The sequence below is a fragment of the Syngnathoides biaculeatus genome, chromosome 7, assembly GCF_019802595.1.
Source record: "Syngnathoides biaculeatus isolate LvHL_M chromosome 7, ASM1980259v1, whole genome shotgun sequence".
In the NCBI taxonomy this organism is placed as follows: domain Eukaryota; kingdom Metazoa; phylum Chordata; class Actinopteri; order Syngnathiformes; family Syngnathidae; genus Syngnathoides; species Syngnathoides biaculeatus.
Genome location: NC_084646.1, coordinates 2,876,639 through 2,898,115, shown reverse-complemented (window position 1 = coordinate 2,898,115; position 21,477 = coordinate 2,876,639). Strand labels below are relative to the sequence as shown.

General features: G+C 44.8%; 1 protein-coding gene and 1 pseudogene across 1 annotated transcript in view; both read right to left on the bottom strand.

Moving 5' to 3' along the window:
- Positions 1–298: 298 nt before the first annotated feature.
- atp5f1d (ATP synthase F1 subunit delta) overlaps positions 299–21,477 on the bottom strand; it is a 41,501-nt gene continuing 20,322 nt past the window's right edge. The window contains exon 5 of the mRNA XM_061826149.1: positions 299–1,740. The gene's annotated coding sequence lies outside the window, so the exon portion shown is untranslated. The remainder of the gene's footprint in view (positions 1,741–21,477) is intronic.
- LOC133504180 (5S ribosomal RNA) lies at positions 11,628–11,745 on the bottom strand (annotated as a pseudogene).

Below are 21,477 nucleotides of genomic sequence, written 5' to 3'. Positions count from 1 at the left end.
GCTGGCTCACAGTTCTGAGGATGTGGGTTCAAATCCCAGCCTCGCCGGTGTGGGGTTTTGCGTGTTCTCCGCGTGCCTGCGTGGGTTTTCTCCGGGTTCTCTTGTTTCCTCCCGCATTTAAAAAAAAAAAAACTTGAAGACTCTAAATTGCCTTTAGTGTGAATGTGAGTGCCACTGGTTGTTTCTATGTGCCCAATTGAGACCAGTCCAGGCCACCGAGACTGGACTGGTCTCAAGGGCACACAGATGAGGTGAGGACAAGAAGTACGGAAGATGAATGACTGAATTTCACGCAGGATGACATGAAAATTGACTTTAATATTGACTTTACTACTCAGCAAAGCCAAGAAAGAAATTATGTTTGCCTCAAGTAACTCCAGAAACAAACATTAAAATGAAAACAAACCTGGCTGTACACATTTTACATACATTTCATTGAAAAATTAATTGTATTTATATTTACCACTTCTATTTATTATATTTTTGTTGCGTACATCTGTATACACTATTAACTTGGAAAAGCGAGAGTACATTTAGTACTTTCAGTGGAAATGAAAAAAAAAAGCTGGGAATCATGGTGACCATGTGGTTAATTTACAATGAAGCAAATAAGTATTTGAACACCCTGCTACATTGCAAGTTCTCCCACTCAGAAATCATGGACGGGTCTGAAATTTTCATCTTGGGTGCATGTCCACTGTGAGAGAGATAATCCAAAAAGAAAAATCCACAAATCACAATGTATGATTTTTTTTAATGATTTATTTGTGTGATACAGCTGCAAATAAGTATTTGAACACCCAAGAAAACCAATGTGAATATTTGGTACAGTGGCCTTTGTTTGCAATTACAGAGGTGAAACTTTTCCTGTAGTTGTTCACCAGGTTTGCACACACTGCAGGAGGGATTTTGGCCCACTCCTCCACACAGATCTCGATCAGACAGATTTCTGGGCTGTCGCTGAGAAACCCAGGGTTTCAGCTCCCTCCAAAGATTTTCTATTGGGTTTAGGTCTGGAGACTGGCTAGGCCACGCCAGAACCTTGATATGCTTCTTACGGAGTCACTCTTTGGTTTTCCTGGCTGTGTGCTTCGGGTCATTGTCATGTTGAGAGACCCAGCCACGACCCATCTTCAATGCTCTGACCAAGGGAAAGAGGTTGTTCCCCAAAATCTCACAATACATGGCCGCGGTCATCCTTTCCTTAATATAGTCCAGTCGTCCTGTGCCATGTGCAGAAAAACACCCCCAAAGCATGATGCTACCACGCCCATATTTCACAGTAGGGACAGTGTTCTTTTCACCAAGCTGCTTGGCAATGTCTCGGTAGCCCTTTCCAGCCGTGTGGAGTTGTACAATTTTGTCTCTGGTGTCTTTGGACAGCTCTTTGGTCTCAGCCATGTTATAACTTTGAGTCTTACTGATTGTATGGGGTGGAGAGGTGTCTTTACGCAGCTAATGACCTCACGCAGGTGCATCGGATTCAGGATAATACATGGAGTGGTTAGCACCTACGATGAAAATTTCAGACCCCCCCACGATTTCTAAGTGGGAGAATTTGCAATGTACCCGGGTGTTCAAATACTTATTTTCTTCACTGTATCTGCCTCACAGTCATTGAGGTTCAGGGTTTGAATCCAGGCTCCTGCCTTCCTTTGTGGAGTTTTCATATTCTCTCCGTGCTTGCATGGGTTTCTTCCGCCTCCCGCCTGGAGTTAGGTTCCAGCTCACCCATGGAAGCTAATGAGGATAAGCGTAAGAGAAAATGGATGGATGAAACAACATTACTGTATCATATCAAGAAATATCATCAGTGGCATTCACTATATACCAAGTATGATGAAGTCCACTAGTATTGTCATGTCTGGTTGGTTCATGTATGACAATGGATCATGCTTATCAATTTTTTACAACATGTAGACTACGCCTGTATAATCATAAAAACCCAACAAAATCTGTGTAACGTGATAACTATCACAATGCAATCCACCTCAAAGATGCACAGGAAGAGCGCCGTACAACGTGTTCAGAAGCAGGACAGAATGTCTGATCACAAACACAGCAGGGAGAGGACGTCGTGCCCCCACCCGCTCCCCCCGCCACCACCACCACCACCTCAGTGACTGATCATGCTGTCTGAGAACTGAATCATCCTACATGTAAGCGTTAGTGTGTGCGAGTGAGTGAGAGACAGCGGAGCGTGTCAGAAAAGAGAGAAAGCAAAAAAACAGGTGTTATCTTCCAGAGACTCCAGATAAGCCTCTGCTTGGCTCACATAGCTCCTTCTGTCTCGTTATCTGCCGTCATCTCTTTCGCTTGTGCAAGCTGACTCAGTTGCAGCAAAGTTAAAAAAAAAAAAAAAAAAAAAAGAGAAATTTAAACCTTCAACCTTTCGGAAGTTAAGGGGCGCTGATGTGTGTCACTCTGGACTTCCTCTTCCAGCCGCGCAGAACGACCTGACCTCGTTTCCCACGACGAAACGTCACGTTTGAGCTGAAAATGCGACACGTGTGGGTCACGCGGTGATCACGGTAGCCTTTTTTCTCGGCGACGTCCTGCATCAAGCCCGGTCGATGTCACACGCCCGATGGGCATCCACCCGACCGTAATTGGTCTGCTCTGCATGCAACCCTGTGAAATTGCCGTCCATATAAAACTCGAGGGCTCCACTCCCATTATACTTTCATATTAAGGTGGAGGCCGCAAAATATCATGTCGCGGGCTGCAAAATGGCCCACAGGCCGAATGTTTAAGACCACTGCATTAGTTGGAGGAATTTCACCTCACGAGCAGCAGTTTGGCAAATAAGGAATCCGTCCATCCATCCATTTTCTTTGCCGCTTATCCTCATGAGGGTCGCGGGGAGCGCTGGAGCCTATCTCAGCTGTCAACTGGCAGGAGGCGGGGCACACCCTGGACTGGTTGCCAGCCAATCGCAGGGCACGTCGAGACAAACAACTGCATTCACAATCACACCTAGGGGCAATTTAGAGGGTCCAATTTTTGTTGAACGTTTTTGGTATGTGGGAGGGAACCGGAGTGGCCGGAAGAAACGCACGCAGGCACGGAGAGAGCAGGCAAACTCCACACAGGCGGGTCCGGGATTGAACCCGGGACCTCAGAAGTGTGAGGCCAACGCTTTACCAGGTGATCTACCATGCCGTCCAAATAGGGAATAATTCTTCATTTAAAAAAAAAAAGGCTTTAAGATGTTTATTGCCATTACTCATTGAAGCTTAATGTCAAACTAAACATCAAACTAAGAGAATTACACATTATGTATTTAAAACAACAATGCAACTTTGTCGCCTGCAAGCTTTTTTTGCTCACACACAATGCAAAACGCCACATTCGCGCTCATTAATCGCATCAATAGCGCAACACGTAGCATAGCACCACGAGCTGAGCATCAACTCACATAGACGGACAATAGGACACTAGTCAAAGACATACTGTATATTTTTCTACTAATAGTACTGCAGTTCACAGAGTCCCTTACTGTACAGTAGTTATGAACCTAACCCTTATGCAATGTTAGACATTTCTAATGTAGCATATTTAAACCACATTTGACTATATTAGTTGTTGTTGTTGTTGTTGTCATATTTATTTGTGTTGTGTGTGTAGACGATGGTCCGTACACCTGTACATCACCCATGAGTGTATTTGACAGTGACAGGGTATTGAATATTTATGCTGCAGTCTCATTGGCAGACAGTCGATAAGTCACAGATATTTACCCACATTTAGAAGAGGCCAGATTGTGATCTGAAGATATCTGATTCCATGCTGCGGGTTTTTTTCTTTTTCTTTCATTTGGCTGCCATGACGCATTTTGTATTTGTGCCACTTGAAAGCAAAACAGTATTAGGTCCCTTGAACCACACCGCGTGGAGCCGGTCTTTGACAGGTGGGCCATGTTTAGAAGGATATACTGACGCAGATGTACGCGGTTTCATACAGCGACACTTTTTCTCCTTTTCATTTTGAGTTATCCCGTCAGGGGTCGCCTCAATGCGTCATCCTTTCCCGTCTACTTTAAGCCCGTCATCTGTATCTTCCTGTCTCACACCAACAAGCCTTCTTGCCTGGCGGCTTCATCCTCCTCATCTTACCGATGTAGTAACTCTCTTTCCTGGACTTGTGCAAACCATTGAACTCTGCTCGCTTTCATTTTGTCCCCAAAACATCTAATCTTGGCTGTCCCTCTGATGAGCTCCTTTTAAATGTTATCCAACCTGGTCTCACCTAAGGAAAACCTCAACATTTTCATTTACACCACCTCCGCTTCTGCTACCGGTTGTCTTCACTGAAACTGGTTCATCCATCCATCCATTCTCTACCACTACACCGGGTTGGGTCACGGGGGAAGTAGCTTCAGCAGGGATACCCAGACTTCCCTGCAGGGATACCCAGACTTCCCTTTCCCCAGCCACTTCTTTCAGCCCTTCCGGAGGGATCCCGAGGCGTTCCCAGGCCAGCCGGGAGACATAGTCTCTCCGGCGTGCCCTGGGTCGTCCCCGGGTTCTCTTTCCAGTGGGACATGCCCGGAAAACCTCACTAGGGAGTTGTCCGGGAGGCATTCGGATCAGATGCCCCAGCCACCTCATCTGGCTCCTCTGTATAAGGAGGAGCAGTGGCGTGACATTGAGCCCCTCCCGGATGGCTGAGCTTCCATCCATCCATTCTCTACCGCTTCTCTGGGTCGGCTCGCGGGGGAAGTAGCTTCAGCAGGGATACCCAGACTTCCCTTTCCCCGGCCACTTCTTCCAGCTCTTCCGGAGGGATCCCGAGGCGTTCCCAAGCCAACCAAGAGACATAGTCTCTCCAGCGTGTCCTGGGTCATCCTCGGGGTCTCTTTCCGGTGGGATATGCCCAGAACACCTCACCAGGGAGACATCCAGGAGGCATCCGGATCAGATGCCCCAGCCACATCATCCGGCATCAATGCGGAGGAACGGTGGCTCGAGATTGAGCCCCTCCCGGATGACCGAGCTTCTCACCCTATCTTGAATTATGGCTGACCACAGCAATGTTTTATAAACCTTCCATGTCATCCTGTCAGAACCTCTTCTATCTCAAAACACATATGACACTGTCTTTTGTCATTTGCTAAGAAAATAGATGGATGGATCTTCCATGATTTTTAAAAAAAAATCTATAGTTTAAGTTTAAGTTATAAGTTTCAAATCATCATATCATAAACAATAACATTGAGATATTGCAAGCAATATTCGGTGCCCAAACAACAGCAGTAGTTCAAAACCCCATTACCCTTGATTTGTGACAACAAAACTACCTTATAAATTTCATTTGTAAATATGATGTGAAAGATTTTCATGGTTTCACATTCATAACGCCCCTTCGAGGGAAACTGTCACGACAACGTGGCCTACGACAAAAATGAGTTCGACACCCCTGATTTAGAGTTATGTGTAAATACCTTTCATGACTGACAACTATTGGAAAGTCGTTGTAGCGTTGTAGTAGTTAATCATTGAAAAATGCAACAAGTCATTCTTTGTAATCAGTTGAAAAAAAAAAATCAAAGAAGTCTTACATAATAAATATCCAGATTTTTATTTTTTTTTGTATCTAAATTTGAAAACAAAAGTTTCGTCCTACTTTAGAGAGAATCATTTGTCGACGAAATGCTGGGCAAAACTTCCTCATTGGCCTGATGACATTAAAGTGATTAAATTCTAGTCTAGTCAGTTCATTTGTTCTAATCCACTTCAGAAAGTACAAAATGTCCCAGTTTCGTCCTCCATGGCAAAGTACAGCACGTTAATGCGTGCATTTGTCATCAAGTGGCCTAGAAACCAAATGTGCTGCACAGGACTTGTTCCATGATGGAGGAGACGAGTGCAACCCCCGTACGTGGACGCCGTAACGCATCTCACATACTTCTGGGAGGGCTTTATTGACAGGGGAGGAAGGCGGCGGCGGCGGCGTGGGCGGCTTGTAAACGTTTGACATTGGACATGAGATCTGGTGGGACCGTGCAGCCCCGCGTGTGTGCCTACAACCGGCTCGCCTATGTGTGAACAACGACATGTGTGGGACATGTGTGGGCGTGTGTGTGTGTGTGTGAGAGAGAGCAACATTCCTATCCATCAAAGTCACCGACGAGACGGCCTCTGCTTCGGGAGAAAAATGAAGCGTGTCCCTCGCGCTCGGCCCACCGCCGCTCTCACGATTGCCGTCGTTTCCTGCTTGTTCACGCTGACTGAACGACTGATTGAAGAAGTGAATGACTGACGGAGCGAGTGAGTGAGTGAGTGAGTGAATGTGGGTGGGGGCGACATCTGCCGCCTCACCTGGCTGCATTCCCTGTGCCGGCATACCCCGCCGTGCCTTGCTTACGTGACCGTAAAACACGGGTGTCAAACTCAAGGCCCGCGACATGATTTTATGTGGCCGGCAAAGCCAAATCTAAAATAATGGGAATTTCCATGATTCTTGTAAAAATCTGTGCCAAAATGTCAAATTGTCATATATCATAAATGGGGGCTACGGTGGAACAGCCGGTGAAGCGTTGGCCTCACCGTTCTGAGGACCCAGGTTCGCTCCCGGCCTCGCATCCAAAAAAACATTAATTGGACACTAAATTGCCCCTAGGTGTGATTGTTTGTCTCTATGTGTCCTGCGATTGGCTGGTAACCAGTTCAGGGTGTATGTACCCTACCTCCTGCCCGTTCACTGGTGGGATAGGCTCCACAGCACTCCCCATGACCCTTGTGAGGATAGGCGACAAAGAAAAAGGATAGCTGAATGGATGGATATATCATAAATGGTAAAGTGTTGCATGTTGCAGGTTTTTACCAAGCGTGAATAGTTGAGAAACACATTACCCTTGATTTCTGATTCCAAAACTAGTTCATAAATTGATGATGTAAATATGATGAGATGATTAAATATTTTCGTTCCACAGTCATAACAGCCCTCTAAGGCACAGCTATCAAACTCAAGGCCCGGGGGCCCAGATCCGACCCGCTACAGGATTTTATGTGGTCCGCAAAGCCAAATCTAGTGTCAATTTCCAAGATTCTTGTAAAAATCTGTATCAAAATTTCAAATTGTCATACATCATAAACGGGGGCACGGTAGATCAGCTGGTAAAGCGTTGGCCTCACAGTTTTGAGAACCCAGGTTCGATCCCGGCCCCGCCTGTGTGGAGTTTGCATGTTCTCCCCGTGCCTGCGTGGCTTTTCTCCGGGCACGTTGACAGGTGAGATAGACTTCAGCACTTTCTGCGAGGATAACAGGCAAAGAAGATGGATGGATATATCATAAATGATAAAGTTGAGATATTACAAGCATTTTTGTGTTTCCAAATGTGAAAAGTTGAAAAACACATTACCCTTGATTTCTGATTCCAAAACTAGTTCATAAATTGATGATGTAAATGTGATGAGATGATGAAATATATACAGTCATAATGGCCCTCTGAGGGAAACCGAAACAACAATGCGGCCCACGAGAAAAATTAGTTTGACACCCTACCATAAAAAAATAAAAATTTGTTTCCTGTAAGTCACCTCTCACTGTATGAAAAAGTTAATAATTTTCATTTCAATGTTGTATGAATGGCAGTGACTAGGAATGGGGGTGGGGTGTGTGTGGGGGGGCACCCCTCCAGTTTCCCGTCTTCGCTGTATCAGGGCGGTGGGGCAGAGTCGGCATTGTCTTTTTCCGCGAATTCGATTGCGGCTCGTCACGATCGTAAAAACAACCTCATAGAAGAAAGATGATTCTTGTGTGACACAACACGACGTGTTCACGGTCAGCCGTAGCGAGCGTGTGGCGTGAGGATCAATAATATGTCGGAATCCGCCAACCTGGCGATTTTCCATCTTCGGTGGGAGCGTAACAGCTGTAACGGAGGCGGGATAAGCATCTGCGTACAGCCCCCCTTTTGCACCGACTGTTCCATTTTGCTGTTGTATAAACAGCAAAAAGGAACACGCGTGCAAAGTCGGACCCGGGAATTTTCCACTTTTGGAAACAGTTTGGAGGCTGTAAGAAACATTAGACAGCAACTGCGTAGACCCTCTGACACAAAAGCCAAATTTGCTATTGTATAAAATGTACTGACATGGGAACGGGGGGTGTCAAACGCACAATTTTCCACTTTCAGTCGTATATCACAGCTGTGACGGAGGTGAGGCAGCGACTGTATACTTCTTTGTACCGTGTACAGTATTGACTGTCAAATTTGTTTTTGTATAAACAGCCCTGACATGGAAGAGGAGTACAAATTCCAAATGACAATTTCTGCAGTTTTTTTTTTTTTTTCGTGGTGAACCCGTTTTGTACATTTCATTTGAATTGGGAGATACAAAGTCAACCAGACAATTATTTTTTTTTGTCTTCAGTGGTAATAATTGAGTATTAATTGCATGCAAATTCTTATTTGTGACAGGTCTGTTTAATCTTACTTCAAAAGAAAGTGAGGAAAAAAGGAAGTCATAGCATAGCATTTTCATACAATAACTGAAACTGTACTATTGATCGGTTTTGAAGGGATAATAAACAAAGCCCCCCACCCTTAACGATTTGCTTTGAAGGTGCGCAAATGTCGATAACCAGCTTTCAGTTTACTGATAGTTTTGATGTGCTTATTTGTCAAATTTTGATGAATAAATATGATTTTAAACCGCATTCTATTGAATATATAAATGCAGCATTTAATACAGTACCGTAATTCCCGGCCTGCAGAGCCCACCTGGTTACGAGACTCGGTACGCAGAAAGAATTTAACGCTAGCGCCGCGCTAACGTTAGCTAGTTTCCGCGTACTGAGGCTTATAACCAGGTGCGCTAACGCTAGCACCTCAAAAACCGCTGGGTTGAAAGCGTGTGAAAAAAGTCGCGGCTTGTCGGCCGGAAATTACAGTATATAGCGTACATTTAATTGAGAAAATAAATAATACATATATTAAAATTAGTTTTAATTTCATTGTCAAAAAGTGACTCAAAACCCGAACTTGCGGCACTTGCAACTTGCCTCAGAGACTTGCCGGTCTCGACTTGGGACTTGACTCAAGACAAAGGAATGACTTCCTACCACTGCTGACTTTAACAATAACCCCTAACCCTGATTTAAAAAAAAAAACAAAAAGAAGGAAGGAAGGAATGGTTTCAAGAAGTGGAACTGGACGAGTGGCTACTAGATCCATGCAACGAATGAAGGACTTGCATCACAAAGAATATACACAACATCTTAATATGTATAAATAGAAGTTATGCATGAAAAAAAGGCCATTTTTTCCCCCCATTCACACACGCTGTAATTTCTTTTTCTACATGCCTGGATTTAAGCGCTTTTCCCCTACGTTGACTGAATGGCATTGTTTAAAAAAAAAAGACACAATTTAAATAAATGACAACAACTTTGTGAGCACAGGCCTACTAGTTATAGCTTTCTGAACGTCTTTTCCAATATTATTAGTATGTGTGCTATGTACCGTAATTTCCGACTTATAAGCCGCGACTTTTTTCACACGCTTTCAACCCTGCGGTTTATGCGATAATGCGGATAATTTGTGGAAACGCAAGAGTGAGACCAGTGGAATATATGTCCAGAGGAAGTGACTTTTACCGGTATGTTTTTTTTTTTTTTTAAACCGGCCCAGTTAGCGCTGTGCTAGCGTGTTTCTGCTGTGTTACTGCCGCGTCTCAGTGATTTAGGTATGTTTTAGATATGTTAGTGCTGTGTTAGCGTGTTGCTACTGTTTTTTTTCCCAGTATGTTTTTGATTTTTTTAAACAGCCCTGTTCATGCTACCATGTTGTTGCTATGTTAAGCCAAGCTAAAGTATTACAACTTTGAAAACTCTTTCTGTGTACCATCTTTCTTTGTAAATATCTCGTGTTTCAATGTGGGCACTTGCGGCTTTTACGCAGGTGCGGCTTATGTATGTACCAAATGCTATTTCCTTTACAAATGTACTGGGTGAGGTTTATAATCCGGTGCGCTCTGTAGGACGGAAATTACGGTATTGTAACTGCGACGGTGACAAAATTCTTGTGAGTTGTTACATACTTGGCCATTAATTCTGATTCTGATCCAAACTTCAAGCGCAATCAAAATAATTAAATTTTTCTAAAATCCACAAAGCACGTTAGCGAGAAACGTGCTTAAATTGACAAAAGAACACGGGGAAGGCCAGATTTGACAGGGAATGCCGACATTTTAGGGTCGCTCCAGCAAGATGTGAAGGTGCGTAAATGACAATTAAATTGATTAGGAGAATTTTCCTATTCATGCATATGAGAAAATATCACCCTGAATTAATCCAGATTACAGCACAGTGATATGGTGGACAAAGGGATCTGATCTCAAAAAAAGTCATGTGAAGTGCTGCTCGTCCCGCGTCTCGACTCACAGCACAGATGAGCGATGACACATCTCGAGCCCGGCGGCGACTCGTCTGAGGGGTGCGGAGAATGTGCCAAAGCGAACGTGCCGCGGCTTGGAGGGGGGGGGGGACAAAAAAAGAACGTGTCGCTTCAGACTGCGACGTAGTCACAGTTTACAGTAACTGTGAGGTCGGACACCATTGACTTCGATGTGAGTCACGACAATGACACCCCAAAAAAAAAAAATGTTCAGCACGAGCTAACAAGAACTGTGGAACACAATGACAACCAAGTCATTCCAATTCCAAAACACTCCCCTTTGAAACAATAAAAGAGTGAATTAATTTGTTTCAGGCTTTGACTGTCACGGCCATAAAACTTTAATTAACTGCCACACGAGTACAATGAAAAAGTAAAACATAATTGCTATGATTGCTCTTAAAACAATGGTGCAATACATTTGATGGATTTGAATTGACATTGGTGGCACGGTGGAACACTGAATAGCACATCTGCCTCGCAGTTCTGAAGACCCATATTCAAATCAAGCCTCCCTTGTGTGGAGTTTACATGTTCTTCTGTGCTTTTCCCGGGTAATCCAGTTTCCTCCCACATCCCAAAAACATGCATGGTAGGTTGATCAAAAACTGTAAAAATTGCTCAAAGGTGACTATGAGTGCAACTGCTTATATGTTTATATGTGCCCTGTGATTGGCTGGCTCCTGCCCAAAGATAGCTGGGATAGGCTCCAGCAATCCCACGACTGTTGTGAGGATAAGCGTCTTAGAAAATGGATGGATGTTATATTATATGAGATAAAAGATGTCATTTGAATGCTTTATTGCTTTGACTCATACATAAGCATTTAATATACGGGTGCTCGATGGTGGAAGTTAACTCAACTACACAACAAGCAGCAGTTTGGCCAATAAAACATCCATCCGTCCACTTTCTCAGCTGCTTATCCTCAAGAGGGTCACGTGGAGTGCTGGAGCCTATCCCAGCTGTCAACGGGCAGGAGGCGGGGTACACCTTGAACTGGTTGCCAGCCAATAGCAGGGCACATTGAGACAAACAGCTACACTCACAATCACACCGAGGGGCAATTTAGAGTGTCCAATTAATCTTCTTCTTTTCCTTTCGACTTATCCCGTTAGGGGGTCGCCACAGCGTGTCATCTCAGATGAACGCATATTAGTTTGGCACAGTTTTACGCCAGATGCCCTTCCTGACGCAACCCCTCTGCATTTTAGCCGGGGAGAGAAGCTTACAGCACCTGGTTTCCCAGGTGGTCTCCCATCCAAGTTCTAACCAGGGCCAAACCCGCTGAGCTTCAGAGATCTGACGAGATCGGGCGTTCACAGGGTAGCGTGGCCGTAAGCGGAGTGTCCAATTAATGTTGCGTGTTTTTGGGATGCGGGAGGAAACTGGAGTGCCCGGAGAACACCCATGCAAAAACGGGGAGAACATGCAAACTCCACATAGGTGGGTCCGGGATCGAACCTGGGACCTCAGAACTGTGAGGGCAAGGCTTTCCAGCTGAGCCCCTGTGCCGCACAGATAGTAAACAACTCTTCCCAAATACTTGGAGGTGCTTCTTTCCAATCCCAGTTTAACATGACTGTCAAACTAAACATGAAAGATAACTCCGCATTTTTGTATTTAAAACAACCAGCTAACTTTGCCTCATTCACTAATAATGACACAGATAGTTGTATTCATGTTATGATTTGAAAAAAAAAAAAAAAAAAACTCTCAGGCTGAAGGGCGCCTGAAGGAAAGAAGCTGGATGGGGGCCAAAACATTTCTCAATAAAGCTCAGTGTAATATGTCTCAACTTAATAACCATGTGACTGTTTCTTTTGTCGCAAACCGGCGAGGAACATTTTGTCTGTTTTGTTCTCGCGTTGCGCTCCATTCATGCCATTTAGTCAACGTGGCTGCAGTCCTCGAGTCAACACCAAGAACTTTGTCATGTATCTTGTCTTGACATGCGATGCGGACGCGCTCCTAATCGGAGTGACTCAATTAACGCTATCGGCTGGTTAAGTCAGAGGTCTCTTTACGTAACCTGGGTGGTGTCTCATTCGCGCTTTTGTCAGTTGCGCGGCGATTAGTCATTCATTCGAGTGTTTCAGGAAAGGGGAGAAAAGAAAAGGCGACATTTTTTTTTTTGTTGTTTGCAGATGAGCGTGACGAGTGCGATTGTTTGACCGTATGTTGTTCGGTGGGCACACCCAGCCGGTGCGATGGCGGCAATGTCATTTTGGGATCTTTTCTAATGGAAACCTGTGAACTGAACGGAGTGAAATGAGAAAAATGTTCTGGGTGTGCCAGATGTCGGGTGGGAGAGGATCGCACCCTTTTATGGCAATATTTGACCTTCATTTTTTTTTTTTTTGCTAACTTGACAATTTTGTCAAGATTTCATACGAAAAGTCTTGCACCAGAGGATGGTGAAAATTTATGTATTTTTTTCAGACTGCTGTCAAATTACGATAAATATCCATCCAATTTCTTTGGCGCTTATCCTCACGATGGGTTGCGGGAGTGCTGGAGCCTATCCCAGCTGTCAATGAGCAAGGAGGCAGCTCGGTTACACCCTGAACTGGTTGCCAGACAATCGCGGGGCACATCGAGACAAACATTCACACTCATAATCACACCTAGGGGCAATTTAGACTGCCCAGTTAATGTTGCATGTTGGTTTTTGGGATGTGGGAGGAAACCGGAGTGCCTGGAGAAAAACCACGCAGGAATGGGGAGAATGTGCAAACTCTACACAGGCGGGTCCGGGATTGAATCCCAGACCTGAGAACTGTGAGGCCAACGTTTTTCCAGCATGATCCATGCTGCCTTATTATAAATATTCTGGCAAATTTTAGTGTTTTGTCACCCTGGCGCATGTTCAGTTTCAGGAAAATTGTCTGCTTGCAATTCTTTTCCAAGATTTTCAAGTTTGCTCTCACATCCATTTAGTATGTTATGATAATGCGTGAAAAAAAGTCTGTTGACTGGCGATACGGTTTCTCAGCTGTAAAGCGTTGGCCTCACAGTTCTGAGGTCCTGGTTTCAATCCTGGACCTGCCTGTGTGGAGTTTGCATGTTCTCCCCATGCCTGCGTGGGTTTCCTCCGGACACCTCGGTTTCCTCCCACATCCCAAAAACAAACATGCAACATTAACTGGGCACTCTAAATTGCCCCTAGGTGCGATTGTGAGTGCGGCTGTTTGTCTCAAGGTGCCCTGTGATTGGCTGGCAACCAGTTCAGGGTGTACCCCACCTCCTGCCCGTTGACAGCTGGGATAGGCTCCAGCACTCCCCGCGACCGTTGTGAGGATAAGCGGCTAAGAAAATTGATGGATATCTTTTGACTTACAAATTTGGTATAAATTCCACATGTAAAAAAAATTACAAATAGATACACTTGTGAATAGTGAACCATGAATAAGCAGGGAGCTCAACACAATTAAAGATGGATTAAAAATGCATTTACTTTGTCGTTTATGCTCACGAGGGTCACAGGAGTGCTGGAGCCTATCCCAGCTATCAACGGACAGGAGGCAGGGTAGACCTTGAACTGGATGCCAGCCAAATGCAGAGCACATAGAGACAAACAGTCACACTCACAGTCACACCGAGGGGCAATTTAGAGTGTCCAATTTAATGTTTAATGTTTTTGCGATGTGGGAGGGAACCGGAGTCCCTGGAATAAACCCACGGAGGCACGGGGAGAACATGCAAACTCCGCACAGTGGATCGAACCCGGGACCTCAGAACTGTGAGGCCGACGCTTTCCATCTGATCCACCCTTCCACCCTTTTATATTTAAAATAATTGAAATTGTTTCTAAGTAATATTCAGATTTCTAATTTCACTGTGTATTACACAAGTTGCACTTTTTGAAGTGAAGAAGTGAAGAAAAGCTTTTCCAGTACACATTGAGATTCACCTGTGTAGGGCTCAACTTCTTACGTGATTTCAACATGAATTCCCGCGAGAACCCCTTGCGCGGCTTCTCCGGATCCCCGAGGGCCTCCTCCGCTCAGAATATTTGCTAAAAATGGCGTACTGAAGTCAGATCAAAGCCAAACAAAGACTCGTCAGCACGGCTTGCGCGTAGTAACACGATGAGGCGTCGTCACCGCGAGGATGCGATGTTCCGTTGTGGCTCATCCTGTCACATTTGTAACGAGGACATTTGACACCGCCGCTCCATATTCTGCGGCCCGTTTGTGTGTTTCGCTTCTGTGTCACCGTGCTTGCATGAATCATCCTCCAAGTAGTCACACTATGTATTTACTTTAAGTGGAAGCTAATAGTGAAAACGAAGTAAAGGTGCTGCTTTCATGCCTTCTCTTAAAGGTCGACTGAAACGGTGCCCCAGATGGATGGCACAAAGCAAAATTTGTGAACGCATGCAATATTTGATCCAAAACAAAATATTAGCTGGATGACAGCTCTTATCTTGAAAAGCTCATAAGTGGGGGCAATCTTAAATTGAAGTACAACTCCATTTGTACTTTACTTCACACTACAGTCATCAAGCTCTGACAAAAAAAAATCCAAATGGCGTCGCTTGAACACCTCCACAAACTCGATAATCACCGACCGCGCAATCGGACCCCTGCTGGAACTTGCGCCAAATAAGCCAATGAAATCCACCCGCCGGCACGCAACTACAAATTTAATAGCGGCCGGTTTGTTTATTCCGCCAGCCTGCGGCGCGGTGCCCGAGGACGCGGCGGTCACGCCGGGGTCGGGTGTCGACGTGGAGCGCGTGAAAGAGAAGAAAGCGAAGGGGAGGGAGGGAGCCGAGAGTGGGCAGGGAACGTGGGAGGCCGGGTAGGTGGATTTTGGCAAAGCGCAATGGACGTCTTGCACATTAGTCGGGGCCAAACAAAGACGGTGGACATTCAGTCGAGTGGTGATGCTGCTCTTTGGGGTCAGCCTGTGTAGAAGTGTGTGTGAGGGAGGGGGTGGGAGGGACACACAGCAAGTCAGAGAAAACACACAAACACTGCATTAGAGTACTTCAGGTATCTGTACTTAACTTGAGTATTTGTTTTTCCCCAACACCTGTTTCATGTTTATGCCCTACATTTGAAAACAGATATGTGTACTTGATAGTTTTTTTTTTTAACATCCACGAATGAGACACAATGTAAAAAAACTAGCTAATAAGATATTCCCCATCCTTAATCTTATTTAAAAGAGTTGCTTGATGTTGTTCGCCCCAATGACGATTCGGGGTGAGTGCGTTGTATCGCGTGAAAGCCTGAAAATCATCAGCATTTGACTTTTAAAAAAATTCTGTCCAAACCTGAAAATCATACTGTGGTGCCTTGAGATACGAATGATCCAACTTCCATCCATCCATTTTCTTTTGCGCTTATCCTCACGAGGGTCGCGGGGAGTGCTGGAGCCTATCCCAGCTGTCAACGGCCAGGAAGCAGCTAGGGTACACCCTGAAATGGTTGCCAGCCAATCGCAGGCCACTTGGAGACAAACAGCTGCACTCACAATCACATCTAGGGGCAATTTAGAATGTCCAATTATTGTTGAAAGTTTTTGGGATGTGGGAGGAAACCGGAGTACCTGGAGAAAACAGATTTGTCAGATTTTTTTATGCTTTAACTCACAGGCAAAAATTTGAGACACAGGTGCCATACAGTTGCAATGGACTTAACCCAAATACTTTTTATTTTATTGACACTCCCAGTTTACTGTCTAACTAAACATAAAACAAATACAATTACATGTGGCTATTAAAAACATTATCGTCACACCACAAACGGGCTAATGAATAGCATCAATGTCAGCAATTAATGTTTCTACTTTTTGTGACATTTTTGTTTGTTTGTGTGCTGTGTGATTTTTCACTCGTAAAGTACCGGTCGGTATGTGCCCTTGGTTCCTAAAAGGTCGGAATTCCCTGAACTGGTCATATCATTTGTTCAAATACAACAGCAGCCTGTTTTCAAACAACCACAAGTGGTAACCTGTTTTGTTGCCTGCTTGCGAACCTGATCGTATTTAAAGTACGTGAACATACCTCAACGAATCAATGACGTCACTGATCGGACCAGCAAATTATGACATCAAACCGATCATCTAATCAGCAAAAAAAAAAAAAAAAAAGTCAATTTTATCGGACGATCCAATCAGGCCGATCAAATCCAGGATAAGAAAATAACCCTCGGAGCAAAGCAACATATAGGAACACAAATGGTGGTGCAACACAAGCAGAGCAACAACATAACTATACTCAGAGACAACGGTTATTTCATGACAGTATGCTATTACAAAATATATTATGGAGTTCCATGTTCTTATTAAAAGCACACTCCAATCATATTGTTGCTTTTTTATTGGGAAGCTGGACTGGCTTCGTGGCATTTGTTATGTCATTTTGTTGTGCTAATGTAACACATGCTGTCACTTCAATCCTGATGTAAAGAATTTAGCAAATTTTATTTTTCATTTCTGTCGGAACACTAAGCTCAAGAGGTACAGTAACTTTTACCTTCAGATATGTTTTGCTGCTGTGCCAAGTTAACAAATCAGCTGTCTTACATAACTGACTGTACAAAAAAAAAATGGGTTCAGGGTTTGTACTTTTTCACTTTTACTCAAGTAAAGAAATTGAATGAGGACTTCTGAATACTTTCGCCACTTCTGCACATGTAGGAAATCGCGTGTGCGTGCACGTGCGTCTGTACAGTAAACAGCGCTGAACACCAGATGCAGGCATTTCCTCGGTTGGTGCAAGAAGCAAATTTCGGAATTGCCAAATGGCCTCATTCCTCCTCCTCCTCCCACGGAGTTGAAAACACACGCTTGAACATGCACGCAAACACACATTTGCACAATGTCTGCCCGCTAATCCTCCTCCATCGGGGTAGCCGAAGCTGCGGGCTAATTACATCTCCCCCCCCCCCCCACGTGTCTTTTATAACTCTCGCGTCACTTTTTGCCTAATGACTTTTTTTTCTTTCGTGAGCTCCAGTCTCGAAATTCCACCCCGACCCAGTTTTCCGCAGCCTGTTGAGGTATCGCGCTAACCCCCCACCCCCTCCGCCCGCCCTCGAGAAGGTCAACGTGGAGAGTTTCCACATGAAGCCCCCCCCCACCCGCCATTGGCTGGGAGGAATGCGGCGGGGGGGCTTCTCCATATTCCAGAAATAGCTCCAACTGGCGACGTCATCCGTTCCCTGCCCACATTGCCCCCCCCTGGCCTTTCACCCCACTCCCGCCCGCTGTTGTTGTGCACGAACGAGAGGTCAGCGTCCCCTCAGCTGCGCTTGGATGTTTGTGGGAAAATGACAGCAATAACGACCAAAGCGCGCTGGGAGAAAATCCGCCGTCGCTTCTGAGAAAGGCTCAGAGTATAAACAGAATGCCAGCGATGAGGCATGGTTAAATATTTACTACATATGGGCGGAACAGCGCCTTGCAAAAGTGAGTCACAGCAACTGCAGATCTGTTTCTATATCAGTCTTGTTCAAAGATTAATATCAATCCACATCGTGTAGAGACAAACATTGATTCATACCTATGGACAATTTAGAGCACATTTGTCATATTGAAGGCCCGCAGCAAGATCTGGCACTACGTCTTATTTTACCTGGCCTGCAAAAGTTTCCAACAATTTTACATTTGATTTGGGTTTAAAACTTCCATCCATCCATTTTCTTCGCCGCTTATCCTCACGAGGGTCGAAGGGAGTGCTGGACCGTATCCCAGCTGTCATCGGGCAAGAGGAAGGGTACACCCTGAAATGGTCACCAGTCAATCTCAGGGCACACACCGAGACAAACAACCAGTCGCAGTCACACTCACACCTAGGGGCAATTTAGAGTGTCCAATTAACATTGCATGCTTTTGGGATGTGGGAGGAAACCGGAGTGCCCGGAGAAAACCCACGCAGGCACGGGGAGAACAAGCACACACCACACAGGCTAGTCTGGGATTGAAACTTGGACCTCAGAACTGTGAGGCCAACGTTTTACCAGCTGCGACACCGTGCCGCCCCCATACCAAAAACATACAACATTAATTGGACAGTCTAAATTGCCCGTAGGTGTGTTTGTGAGTGCGACTGGTTGTTTGTCTCTATGTGCCCTGTGATTGGCAGGCAATCAGTTCAGGGTGTACCCCACCTCCTGCCCATTGACAGTTGGGATAGGTTCCAGCACTCCCGCGACCCTTGTGAGGATAAGAGGCAAAGAAAATAGATGGATGGATGGATGGATGGATGGAGAGATTTGAGTTCAAAACATGTCATAAAAATGAAAAAGAGCCAAGTGATGTACAGTGGTGCTTTTTCTTGACTGTTTCACTGTCTAACGTTATTACACTCCTTTAAAAATAATCCATCCATCCATTTTCTTTGCCGCCTATCCTCACATGGGTCACGGGGAGTGCTTGGAGCCTATCCCAGCTGTTAACTGGCAGGAGGCAGGCTCCACCCTGAACTGGTTGCCAGCCAATCGCAGGGCACATAGAGACAAACAGCTGCACTCACAATTACACCTAGGGGCAATTTTAGAGTGTCCAATTAATGTTGCATGTTTTGGGGATGTGGGAGGAAGAGAAAACTCACAAAGGCACGTCGAGAACACAGGCCGGTCCGGGATCAAACCCGGGACTTCAGAACTGTGAGGCTAACACTTTACAGCTGCGACACCGTGCCGCATAATTATATTCCTTTGAAAATACATTTTTAAAGGAATGTTTCCCCGGGTTGTCCAGTGTCCTCCCACATCCCCAAAATATGCACGGCCGATGATTTGACAACTGTCCAAAAATTGTCCGTAGGTGTGATTGTGAGTAAGAATGGTACCCTCCGATTGGCTGGTGACCAGTTCAGGGTTTAGTCCCAAATCAGCTCGGATAGGCTCTAGCGCCCTCCATTTCAGTTTTTTTGGGTTTGGTTTCTCCGGGTTGTCCAGTGTCCTCCCACGTCCCCAAAATATGGAAAAAAATTGTCCGCAGGTGCGAATGTGCGGAGGAATGATTATGTACCCTGCGATTGGCTGGCGACCAGTTCAGGGCGTACCCCGCCTCCTGCCCTAAGTTAGCCGGGACGGGGTCCAGCACGCTCACGACCCTAGCGAGGATAAGCGGTACAGAAAATGAAAGAAAAAAACTTTTCCGACAAACATGGCAGCCGGGTGCTTTCCGGATTGGACAAATACCAAACCACTAATTGTTTACTTGTTGTCAAAAATAACCTTGGGCAGAGAGCCACTTGCTGCTTCGCCATGTCTAAAGATGTTAAGTGTGGCAGCCTGCTCTGGTTTAAAAGAAAAAAAAAAACAAAAACGGGGTTTCCCAGAAGCAATCCGAAGATAATTGTCTTATGATGCAAAGAAAAAAGTCCACCCTCCAAAGCCTTCTAGTCAGATATCAACTAAAAACACAACTGATGACTGCCTTAAACGAAATGTAAAAAAAAATGTGATGTCCAATTGCAATTTTTTTTTTTCTAATAATACGTGGAAAATGTCTTAATTCCCTGGAATTCGGCATGAGTGATCGTTTTGGTTCCTCGTGAAAGATTGAAACTGTCGTTCATGAGCACTTCGAAAAATACTGAGTTTCTGCTGCTCATTTCAAATGAGTAAGAAACGCTGGGTTTATAGTGCAGCTTTTAAAACACGCAGTAGTCAAGTCCTTCACACACATGTGCAAAATTGAGATAGATTCGTTAAAATAGACAAACGTACAGACAGACAGGACACCAAGAGATGTAAAAAAAGAAAAAGTGAGGTCCAGAAGAAAGGCTTGACAATATAAAATCACTTTTAGGCGTTGTTGCCGTTGGAATCGATTATGTGGAGATGGTTCCACCATGTTGGCAGCTGGGAACGCAAATGCACGCCCACCTTTTGATTTGCGTTTTGTGGGGAATCGATAAAAAAATGGCCGAGATTTCGGGAGCGCAGAGATCGTGTGGTGGTCCGTTATGACTGTGAAACAAAAATATTTCATCATATCATCATATCTACGTCATCAATTTATGAACGAGTTTTGGAATCAGAATCAAGGGTATTGTGTTTTTCAACTATTCACATTTTGTAACACAAAAATGCTTGTAATATCTCAACTTTATCATTTATGATATATGACAATTTCAAATTTTGGATTAGAGACGGTGGCACTGAAGAAACAGGAAGCAGAACTGGAGGTGTGAAGATGTTGAGGTTCTCGCTCGGAGTGAGCAGGTCGGATAGGATTAGAAATGAGCTCATTAGAGGGACAGCCAAAGTTGGATGTTTTGGAGGCAAGATTCGAGAGACCAGACTTCGATGGTTTTTGGACATGTGAGTGAGTATATTGGTAGAAGGGTGCTGACGATTGAGCTGCCAGGCAAAAGAGCGAGAGGAAGACCAAAGAGAAGGTTGACGGATGTGGTGAGGGAAGACATGAGGGCACTTGGGGTTAGAGAGGAAGATGCAGGAGATAGGCTAAGATGGCAAAAGATGACACGCTGTGGCGACCCCTAACGGGACAAGCCGAAAGGAAAAGAAGAAGAAGACAATTTCAAATTTTGGTACAGATTTTTACAAGAATCGTGGAAATTGACACTGTAGATGTGGCTTCGCAGGCCACATAAAATCATGTGGGGGCCAGATGTGGTCCCCAAGCCTTGAGTTTGACACCTGTGTTTTAGATGAATCAGAATTTTACTGGCTGCCGATGGAGGGATGCAAGGACAAGGATAAAGTGAGACTTGCGGCTGGTTCTTGTTTAAGGTCTAACAGCTGGATTTTGGATTAACTTGAAGAAAGTGAGACTGGACAAGTCTGTCGGTAAATTCAAGTTCCTGGAACTTTAGAACTGAAATTGATCAAGATTTCATCAACATAGCAAAAAAAAAAAAAAAAAAGACATTTCATGAGAGCGGCTGAACAAGTGCCCAGAGGGAGCATGTACACTGAAAACAGTAGTGGGCTAAGGATAGACCCCTGAGGTTCTCAAAACTTCAGCAAATTTCAGGAGATGTCATTATTAATGCAAGCAAAAAATCTTTTTGTTAAATAACAGTGAGTATTATGGGATACATGGTGGACTGATAGAAAGACTTGCCATTGGGTGATATCATAGTA